This window comes from Homarus americanus, unplaced genomic scaffold, assembly GCF_018991925.1.
Source record: "Homarus americanus isolate GMGI-L3 unplaced genomic scaffold, GMGI_Hamer_2.0 scaffold14072, whole genome shotgun sequence".
Lineage (NCBI taxonomy): Eukaryota > Metazoa > Arthropoda > Malacostraca > Decapoda > Nephropidae > Homarus > Homarus americanus.
The window spans coordinates 2,957,066-2,968,962 of record NW_024754528.1 but is presented as its reverse complement, the minus strand read 5'-3'; the positions used below and the strand labels follow the sequence as shown (position 1 = coordinate 2,968,962).

At 41.8% G+C, this 11,897-nt stretch overlaps 1 protein-coding gene across 18 annotated transcripts in view; it reads left to right on the top strand.

Moving 5' to 3' along the window:
* The first annotated feature begins 1,223 nt into the window (after positions 1–1,223).
* Positions 1,224–11,897, top strand: part of LOC121855821 (paired box protein Pax-5-like) — a 171,580-nt gene continuing 160,906 nt past the window's right edge. For 17 of the 18 annotated variants that reach the window (XM_042350952.1, XM_042350951.1, XM_042350954.1 and 14 more), the window contains exon 1: positions 1,224–1,325. The gene's annotated coding sequence lies outside the window, so the exon portion shown is untranslated. The other variant, XM_042350946.1, reaches the window with a different exon arrangement.

Below are 11,897 nucleotides of genomic sequence, written 5' to 3'. Positions count from 1 at the left end.
ACTGGGTCGATGTTAGTGCCAGGGAATCTCAGCTAGGCACGTTTGTGACATGGAGAGCGATACAAAGGAGGGTTCAGCAGTGAATGGTAGTGACAAAGTAGGGGTACAATACGGTCTCACTCAGACATGACAGTGATAAGGTAGCGGGACCAAAGTAGGTTCTATGAGACATGGTACTGATAATGCAACTGAGGTTTGGGTATTATATGGTAGTGAAGGGAGGTAACGGTACGATGTGAGAGCTTGTAAGACATGGTGGAGACGTAGGTTACAGTCAGGAAGGGTTAGTAGGAACACGGTAGTAGAACGTCTGCTATCACACGGGGAAGTCAGGTGGGATATATTAGTGGCGTGGATGGTTGTATAATGAGTATTTGAACAGACCTTAGGAATTGAACACGCTGTATTAAGACATTGTAGACTAGCTGATCCTATATTATAAGTACAAAAATAATGTGATCTTGAATCCCCTTGTGTAAACTTACGTCGTGTGGTTATTGTAAACGAAAATTTTAGATCTTGATTATATACGTGGTCCTTGAGCTAGTCTACGAGTGAATGACGATTTAACAGTTGGTGCTGCAGGTTCGAGTCCGGTGTGTGAGACAAGAGTGGTGGGACAGTGTTGGGCGAAGCTGACGGAAATAAGCAACGCAGGAGCGATGCGTCAGCTACAGGGGCCGCGTCGCGTGCTACTGTGCGCTGCTGGCGGGGGGCGAGCTACGGCGCGGGGGGCGGGAGCCGTGCTGACGTCACACCGCCAATCCCGGGCGTGACGATGGGTGGGGGGTGGGGCCGACTGTTGGAGGGGGAACTACAGCAGCACGCACCCCCTCACGGCAGCACCTAGAAACCCCTCTAGCTACACCACATCCACAGATTGCCTCAGGGGCTATAGTTAAATCTCAGCAAGTCCAGTAATATTATCACTCACTGTTAGCACAAAACCCTTCCCCTTTCTTAGTAAAAACACTTTAAAAAATGATAAATATAACCTAGAATGCGAATAAAGCAACGATAGTTTGCTGGAATAGCTTTAGCAGGGAAGGTGGCCGAAGAAGTATCCGGTAAGCGTGACGGGTGTAAGGGGCGGGTCGTGGGGGAGCTGGTTGGGGCGGGCCGTTCAGGTGGGGGCGGTGCAGGCCAGGCGAAGGGGGCGGGCCGAGCAGCGTACTCCAGGGCGGCCGCAGGGGCCCGCTCTCTTCTGCACAGTTGAGTGGCAGCCGCTCGCTCGAGCAGTCGCGCGTTACAGTTGCTCTTGCAGCCACTACCAGACCGAACCTGCCCGTGTCCCAGTGCCTCAGTGTTCGGTGGATATCTCGTTGGTAAGACCCGATCTCTAGAAAATCTTTTGTCACTCGGAAGGAGCTGGAAGAATACCTAAGAACACTTTTATCCCTGGATTCTCAAAAGAAAGTTTGGAGATTTTAATCCAGAAACTCGTGTGAGTCAGAGTATTAATTCTTTGGTTCTTGAGGTGTAAGGTTGTCCTGTGTGAAGGATGAGCAGTCAACGAGCGATAATCCGGCTCAGGAACACCACTCAGTAAACAGTCAGTAACGAGGCAGCACCAAGTGACTTCTTGCTCAACACCTCAGTGAGCTGACTGACTCAGTGCAGGATCGTATATGGCTGATAACTCGCCAGTGAACAGTGACTCAGTGTATTTCTACCAAGTTTTTGGAAATATTCTGCAGTCTTCGAGGGAATCGCCGCAATTGCAAGTACAACTCCTCTTACTGAGAGTTTGCGCTCTCTGCTCTCCTCTCCAGCATTCGAAAGTATATGTTTCCACTTGGCTATCGAGATGAAAATTATATATAAATTCATGCATTCGTATATAGTTTGCATTGTTTTGTATAGGAAAGTTCGTCGAATACCAGAGATTTGGTGATTTCAATGCGTACTAAATAATGATATCACCTGACTTGCACTACAGACCTTTAACACTGCAACTTATGTGAAGTCATGCACAGTGTTGCGAAACCTCTTTTGGTTTTACTATAAATATCTAAACATCCAATTTTACCAGGCATTATGATATGAAATTTTATTAGTGTAAAATATCATGTTAGATCAAATGATTCTGAGTGAAAAAGATCGCGAACATTTAATATATTCCGTTAAAGCAAAGAAGATATTATCAGCAGAACTTAAGAGTGTTAATTCAATATCGCTTGTTATAGAGCACATTGTAAAAACCCAGGTACTGTAAGACTACGCCAATAGTTTAGTGCCTCCCCCCCTTTATAGCGGCCACAATAAGGTAAGAACGCTCAAGAACCTGTACTGACTCCATAAAATTCTATATTTGTAAACTTGTTGACAGCCATCTTGCGAAAAAACGAGCAGGCTCATTGAAGTTTGCTGTCATGTTAATATTCATAGTAACGTTCTATTGTATGTCTACAATCTGATAAGAGTTATTTATGACCAAAACCCCAATATCCCTGATGCAAAAATTCTGCAAACTCTTATCTAACAAATGTGGGCGCATTATTAGCTCATAGATAAAACGATGAGGGAAATCAAATAATACATTAATATCGGTCAAGGCGTAATACTCTAAGTGCTTCGTGGTGGAGACGTCTCAGAGACCTTTAAATTTTGACGAGCAGACGAGCTGTGCGACACCAGCTGACGAGTCTTGTGAGCCACTGCATCAACACTGAGGGTGGCCAAAAGGGAAGTTATAATGACAAGTACAAAGTACGGTCAAGTGGACCCACCACCTGGTCACTCCCCACCCCGGAGGTCTCAGGCAGGAAGGGAGGAGGGAGACAACCACGATATACTCTACGGCAACTGATCGCCAAGCTCCGACTTCCCTGGTCCTATTCTTTCCACCTTAACATATTTTACTGCGTAGTTGTGCGAGAGTAAGCAGTTCTATGTTGCAAGTGTCTGAAAGCGCTTTGTAACAAGTGCATCGTGGTTCTAAATATATGTCCTGTAGTGTTGGGAGATGATGGCATCTTGCTGTCAGAGATATAATGGATGAAATCTAATAACACAAAATATGGTGATCACTTCTACAATATATCATTAAACCGTAATGTTAGTAATTGTCATATTCGGAAGTGCAAGTTGTTTTTCTTTTTAAGGATCACTTACTAGAAAATCTCTTTAGTTTCTTACAACATTCTCGTTAGGTATTTTTTAACTCTTCGCAAACTTTTACTTAAGTCAATAGACTAGTCCAAAGAAGATCAGGATATCTACTTGATACATATGTCCCTGAGTTGTAATATAGTCTGTCGGTGCGATCACACAACCCAAGTTTTTCAGTTATATTTTTATATTCCTAATGTTCAGTTGTATTTTTAATTTTCGCTGAAGTAAATAGGGAAAAATTATGAATAGATCAGTACTATTTTTTCATTTACAACTACCAGATAGTTCTTGTAATCACCACCAACAACAACAACCTAATGATAATGAGGCTACTAACTGTCCTCTGGCTTCCTGCCCTGTAGAACAACAGACATCTGTGAAAAGTCAGAATAGCATCCCGTCAGAGGGGCGTTCATCAGGTAGGGTCCGCCTGGCTTTCCTCCCCCACCCTAAATGTATTCAGCTATGATGACTTTGAAATTACCCTGCGTGAACACGTGCCCATAGTCAGCTGGGGTCGTGTGTCGCTACACATCTGTCGCGCTCTCGAGTGAGAAGCTCCACCCCTCACTCTACCCTCCTGCCACATCCTACCCTTATTTATCACATTAGTGCCTCCATTTATACAAATATCTAGTGCGAATATTCTCTGATAATCGCGTAAGCTGGACAGTGTATTTATCTCCCCGTTGTCCTCAAAACCCCGGGCTAAATGAGGCAGAAATGAGAGAAAACTTGGCAGGTAGCCGACAACCGTGAACTAGCTAACCGCAGGGGTAGGGACAATACCACCTGCCCGCCAGTCTGTCCGCTTCAATTACCCCGGCGCCTGCCCCGTCGCCCCGAGTCAAAGGGAAGCCACAGAGGCGAGGGGAGGCTCTCAGCTCCTTTTGACTCACATAATGGGGTTATTCATCTTTATTCTGCGATGATATCTTCCTCAGGAGTATCTATGAGGGTGGCTAAGGCTTAACACGATCTATATCTTATTTGGGTTATACTTTGAGGTTTGGTTTGTTAAAATCTGGTCATAAGTATAAATTAATATAAATTTAAAGGTACTTATTTCTGAGCAAAACTTCGATGAAAATTACAAAACATGTAACAAATTTACAAATTCACTAAAACAGGAATAAGTTACGAAATTTGAAGTACAGGAAGACGTAAGGTTCAGACAATGCAAAAGTCATCTCCTATAGAATATCGAGGAAATTAAACGTAACGATATTATTACCCGTAACTCGTAATCATACAACACAAGTAATAAAGCCAGCAGCAAATAAATTAAACTCTGTCTGTTTTCCCCTCAACACTTCCGCCGCGATGGGGTGCACACACACACACACACACTAATATGGTTACTGTTGAGATATTAATACCTGTGTGCAGCCCTTATATATATCCCCGACATAATATACTTCTGTGTTTCATGTTATTCAAGAAACAAAAATCTAATTACTTTGCGTAACAATGATTCTAACTGTGTAAGTCTTAGCCCACATATCGTTCTGTAACATTATGAAAAAAAATATACAAAATAATCATGTGTTTAAACTAATGTTATTTTCATACGCAATAATGTAGTTTGAGAGACAACAGCTTGGGTGTTTCTCTGTCTCAAGGTAAAGTTGGATTCTCTCACGCATTTCTCAACTTAATACACTGTGAAGTTTGACGTTTTATATAGATAATTCCAGTTGTTAGTTCCCTGTTTAATAATTGGTATAGTGACCTACACAACACAAAGATAAAATGAGTTAGTGTAAACGGTCGTAGATATACTGTACTGCCAGGTAGAGGTAGACAAGGCCTGTAAATTATAAGGTATACTCAGGTAACTTCAGTAATCTTGCTTTTAAATTCATCTGGTTATGTAGTATTTTCTGATGCATTAGAGTTTTTATATCATACTGAATGTGAGTATTTCAACCTTTTTGTATAGTGAGGAACAAAGACAGTGACAAAGGGAGTGGATGGTAGAAGAAGGGATGAGTTAATATTACCTGAATTAACTTCTTAATTATCAGTGTTGTGTTGTGTCGCCAAGGTTAATTACTCAGGACTGTAGTATGTACTGTGGAGATGAATTAGTGTACTGAGAAATATTAACGCATTTGAGTACACGACCATACACAATAATTCCCTTTAATCATTACATAATTTGTAAGTTACTGACTGTTTGTAACTGTAAAAATATTAAAAAGAACGGAAATGATAATAGGTTGTAAAACATAAGCGAGGCTACAGCATTGAGTGTAATGGCGGTAACCCCAGTAACCGGACGTAGGAGTTGTTATTGGAACATAATCAGTACCATTACTTGTGGCAAAATCATCACATCAAGGCGAAAAATGTATGTTGGCGAATATACCCATTTAGCACATCAAGTTTAACACATGCTACAAGATGTTAGTCCTCCCGCGGCAGAGAAAACACGAAAGACATAAGTTGCGATATTTGATTCTAATACTCTTATGTTTCCTTCGTTTTGTCTTTTATTACTACGATATTGTAGTACTGTACTGTGTTATGACAAGTCGCTCCTTCACGTGATCAATATACTTATGATTTTTGACATTAAAACTTATCTTTCTTATTTTTCTTTCATAAGAATATATAGAAAGAGTATCGAACACTCTAAATTAATTATTTACCTGTGTGTATTACAACATATTCCTTAATGATGAACACTAGTAAGGTTACCTGGCGGGGTACAACAACAACAAAAGGCCAGGTAGGTACGAGGTACCCCTGACGGAAGCTCACAAGTGGTCATTACTGCCACTGCTGCTACTGGCCCAGTTCCGCAGGAAGCTGTTCTCTCCCCTAACACTCCCCTCTTCCATCAGCCCCTCCCTTTCCTTATCCTGTCCCAGAAAGTTTTATATATACCAAACTTGTCCTTTACCAGTAAGACCCCCTCCTCCAAATTTCCTTATCACAACTTGTTCTGTTCCTCCCCACACCTGAGTTCTATTTAATTATATAATCTCTCTTTAACTTGCCCAAGCGAAGTCAGTCGTCCCATTCTCGATAGCTTCATTAGTCGTCCCATTCTCTATAGTGTCCTCAGTCGTCCCATTTTCTATAGCGTCCTCAGTCGTCCCGTTCTCGATAGCTTCATTAGTCGTCCCATTCTCTGTATATCCTCAGTCGTCCCATTCTCTATAGTGTCCTCAGTCGTCCCATTCTCTATAGCGTCCTCAGTCGTCCCATTCTCGATAGCTTCATTAGTCGTCCCATTCTCTGTATATTCTCAGTCGTCCCATTCTTTATAGCGTCCTCAGTCGTCCCATTCTCTATAGCGTCCTCAGTCGTCCCATTCTCGATAGCTTCATTAGTCGTCCCATTCTCTGTATATTCTCAGTCGTCCCATTCTTTATAACGTCCTTAGTCGTCCCATTCTCTGCATCGTCCTCAGTCGTCCCATTCTCGATAGCTTCATTAGTCGTCCCATTCTCTGTATGTCATCAGTCATCCCATTCTTTATAGCGTCCTTAGTCGTCCCATTCTCTGTATCGTCCTCAGTCGTCCCATTCTCTGTATCGTCCTTAGTCGTCCCATTCTCTATAGCGTTCCCAGTCGTCCCATTCTCTATAGCGCCCTTAGTCGTCCCATTCTCTGTATCGTCCTTAGTCGTCCGATTCTCTGTATCGTCCTTAGTCGTCCGATTCTCTGTATCGTCCTTATTCGTCCCATTCTCTATAGCGTTCCCAGTCGTCCCATTCTCTAAAGCGTCCTTAGTCGTCCGATTCTCTGTATCGTCTTTATTCGTCCCATTCTCTATAGCGTCCTTAGTTGTCCCATGCTCTGTAGCGTTGCCAACAGACCTCGTGTTATCCTGGGAAACCTTGTACATTCCTAGCGTTGCCATGTCATCCTCTGGCATGTGTTGCTGCACCACCCTTGACGTGCTCTGTCCTTAGACTAAAATCCTCTTCAACCCTTTCATCCCAGCTGCCGTCTACACCCTCTTGACTTTTACTAAACAATAAACACACTTACACCTACCAGTTCTACACACCCCCTGCTCACTTAACTCTTAACTCTTATTACACCTTGCCTTTTAACCAAGCCACAGCAACTCTACTCATCAGCATCCACCCTCATACACCTCACATCAGTCAACCTCATTACACCCCACCTCATCCACTTAACTGTATCGCGACCCCTCCACTTTTTTTGTTTCTCTCTCTCTCTCTGGATTCCCTAAAGACATTCTTACTGTACTTTGACTGTAGCGTAATTACTTGTATCCACCTACATATTAAATTTACTGCATGTACATGACGCCACCTCAGTTAACTGGTTCACACCTTCAGCTAGAGTAGACCATCTTAGTGTGCACCACCTCCCTCTCTCTCTCTCTCCCCGCCCCCCCAACTCTCTAGTATGAAACTGGTGACCCCCTCCGTTAAACCCCAAACAAGCCTCCTCCCGCCCCTCACCCTCTCTCCCCCTCTCCCGCCGTCTTCCCCCTCCATCTAGTCCCCACCCACCTCCACCACGACCCACTGCACCCGGGACCAAACCAGATGAGAAGGTGGGCCCACCCTGAACCCACCGTGGACCCACCTCCTACCCCACCCTTCTCTCCCAGAGAGTGGGGCGGGCTGAGCCTCGGGGTGGTGCATCAATCCAATGGTAGTATTGCTGTCGGTGATGATGCGGTGTAGAGCGGTAACTGGATAATGCTCCCTGATTACTTTTGTAGGCGGTGTGCTTTTGATTATGGAAGTCGTGTAGTCCCTCTTTTTTATCACACTGGTGATGTGATGTTGTTTACTTGCGACGTTTTAGTGCTGGTTGACGACGCTTGTATGGCTTACTCTCACAACCGATCATTACTAGAAGACGTACGAGGATGTAACGGGTTGTCTTGTGTCCCTATTGCTGTATAATGTTTTGTGAAGTGAGAGTCAATACTATGGATACATGAATCATTATATCTATAACAATGCGTGGATAGTAACCAAATGATTGATGGTTTAACTCTCCTGAACAGCCAAGCGACTGTTAACCTATGGAAATGGAGAAATATTGGTAAGCAGTTTACACCCAAAAGCTGTATACTCGTGCACCATCACGTGTTGAGTCTACAATGTCATCATCACGTTATCAAGGGTAAAGTACATATTATTCTTGTGCCTTCCCTCATATCCGAAAAACTATAATTGCTAATATGATACATTAATGTGTAAGATATACACATTTGCACACACACACACACACACACACACACACACACACACAAAACCATTACCCGGTAATTACCTGGGCAACTGACCGTGCCCCGGAGGCGTCCTGGTCACTAGCGCTACTCTCGTTAATAACTCATAATTGCCCACAGGAAGGACGCCAAAGGGTTAATTTATAGTGGAAGTACAACCCAGCGGGACCATTCATAGGGTGTCGTCGCCACCTGAACCCTCCTGGCCTGGGATGATGACGGGGGAGAGGAAGTCGTAGTAGGAGGGGAAGGGGGAGAAGGGAAGGGGTGAGGAGGGGAAGGAACACTATGGTTGAGACGAGATGAGGAGGGTGGGAGGAGGAGGAGGGAAGTACCGGGTGTGAGAATGTAGGAGGAGGAGAAGGATGATGATGATGATGTGGGAATATGTGAGGGAGGGAAGGATGGAGGGGAGTAAGGATGGATGGTGGGAAGAGAATGATGTATTGATAAAGGTATGGGGAGGATGTAGGAATGAAAAAGAAGGATGGATGGAGGAGGAGAGGGAGATGACTAGAGGAAAGAGTGAAGGAAGGATGGTGTAGGTATGGTGGACTGTAAAAATGGAAAAGAAGAAGAATCCCATAGAATTATTGAAGATAGGAGAGTATAGAGAAAGAGGAAGGATTAGGTGGCGGAAGACGAATGAGACAAAATCAGATGATAATAGACGAGAAGAATTATAAGTCATGTTATACTAAAGAATTAGAAATACATCCATAGTAAGAATCTGAAGCATCTCTTTTACCTTAGGGTGATTAGGTAATATAATCTTTGCTGTTAACCTTCATAAATTTACGTCGATGTAAACCTTCATAATTTTTCGTAAATAAAAAGCTACATAAATTTACTTAGATGTATTTTTTAGCTTTTAGTAAATCCCAGATATAACAGAATACCCTTATGCATATTTCCCGTTACTTGGGAACTAACTGTATATCTGGTATAAATTGACATTCATTTGTCCGTTAGTAATTTTGTCTTTTAATATACTTAAAATTGATGATGTAATGTTATTTTTAAAGTGACAGAAAGAAGTTGGTTTATTATCTACACTTTTTTATTTATTTATTTTTTACTTATTAATCATTTTATCTATTCATAACACGGGCTATTATTATTATTGTTTATTATTATTATTATTATTATTATTATTATTATTGTTTATTATTATTATTATTATTATTATTATTATTATTATTATTATTATTATTATTATTATTTATTAGTATTATTATTTCTATTATTATTATTTACTCATCCTAAAGAAAACCTTTAATATCACAGCTGGTTAATCAAAACAGCGATGAACAAGAGCTTCGGTTCCACAGTGTACCTACTCTTGGCCACACCAACACCGTCATATGGCTCTCTTACCGTAACTTCACAGGAATCACTTGACTAGTTTAGCTGGTCTTGGGAATTGTCGGTTACTCCTAGACCTATCATCATTCTTTATTATTATTATTATTATTATTATTATTATTATTATTATTATTATTATTATTAATATTATTATTATTATTATTATTATACACTACGATAATACATGTTAGCTCCAGATAGTATGAGAAAGTGGACAGCAAATCCCTACTACGGTGTATAGGCTGGTGTTAGTTACGTTTATTAGGATATAACTAATTCTGAAATTTCTATACAACATCACATTCTTACCGACAGTAAATAAAACTAATCGTATGAGCTTTCTATTGTTATCTCGTTCCAGTAGGTGTCTCTCACGCAGACTAGGTCTTGCATATAATGTTTGGCATGTTTAAGAGGAGTGAGCCTTTGTTCTCCGTTTTCTTTGACACTTATTCCCATTTTCTCTTTTTCCTCCATTTTTTTTGATCCGCCTCTTAACTATTTATTCAACAACTTTCTCTCCTCTCTTTTTCCTCTTCCTTCTTCTCCACCTCCTCCTCTTCCTCCTTATCCTCCTCCTTCCCTCCTCTTCTCCCCTATAACTTACCTGGTTTTAACTAAAGGTGAGAGCCTAATACTAACTCAACCAGCCACCGTGACCACAGAATCAAGAGGCCGAACGCGAGGAGATCACTACCAAGGGAAGTTATTTTAATTCCATCACAAATAAGACAAAACGTACGTGTCTTAGTAATAAAGGGAGACAGTAAATGGACTTGTTAATAGTGTGGGGGGCTCTTTGTTTTGCAGTAGTTAACGTTATATGCAGTAGCGTCTGACAGCTGTGAGCGTAATACAATAACGAGCTCGTGAATGCCTGTCAGCGAAAATTTACCTCCAAGAAACTCGAGTCTTGTATCTTGAAAAGGAGATCTCACATTCTCAGTTGTAGGTGACGAAATGGCTGTAAAACTCACAAGAGCTCTTAATTTATCGTTCTTTTTTTTATAGTCACTGGAGCTGTGTAAAGTTTAATAAATTCTCCACTTCACGTTGGAAATATCTGGAAGCTGTAAAGTGAAAGTCCGCGTCCTAGTTTTAAGTTTAGAAGTAGCGTTTCCATGCTTGGTTGACCTGAGAGGTTTAGCAGAAGGAAAAAAAATCCCATTCCTGTCTCTTGTATTTAGAGATTTTCTTCTCCGTAAATCAAGTGTTCCCTCTCTCGGCACCTATCACTCTTGTCCTGTCCGTCAGCGGCTGAGTAGACTGGTATGAGCTGATGATGGCGCGTTATGACCCCAACAAGCTTTACCGATCACCCTTGATAAAATAAATGAATATTCAAGAGGCTATTTATCAGCGAATGTTGTCTGGTGAATGTGACGTCCCTTTAGCTCTACTTATGTAACGTGGGAGAAGAGCAGGATGAACGGCAGGTAATTTGCATCCCATAGAAATATATGTCTTCTTTATTTTCCTTCTTATTCATGTTATTGTTTATTAATTTTGTGGTCTTATCAATTAGGTTTCGTCATAAAACTGTATAATATTCAACCAGAAGTTTATATATAACATCTCGAAATATTGGAAACGTATATTTTATTATGTCTTGATGACCTGAGACCGTCATGATATATTATAATGATACATTGTAATGCACACTAATTGCAATGGCGAGGGCGAGCATGTACGGAGAAGGACAAAAAATCCAGTCTGGACAGTCACAACATTTCTTCGCCATTACTCTCAGGTATGGCGAGCATTTCCCACTTCTTTAACGAAGCTTGAGTCTGTCTGGCCACGACCTGATACACTCACGAAATGATTTCTGCATTCCGGAGAGATGACGACGACGGCGATTGCAGAAATAGCACAGAGATTCGATCACTTGATAACATTCAGAGGGCATTTGGTCCCCGGGCCAACTGTGATGATATTTGTGATAGCGCTCCACCTGTTGTTAATTCACTGCCTCTTGTCTGTCATCTCTCCTGGAGGTCAGTACTGTGACAGTCGCTTCTTCTAGGAGCTTAGAGATTGGTTTATGACAAGACCGGGGGAAGGAGGTCATGTTATCTGGAGTAAAGTGGTGTAGGAGGATCGAGTCCTTCCCTCTTATCGACCAGATCTGCCGTTGTAATAGTGAAGACTTATTGTTTGCGAATAACGAGTCTATTGTATCGTAAGA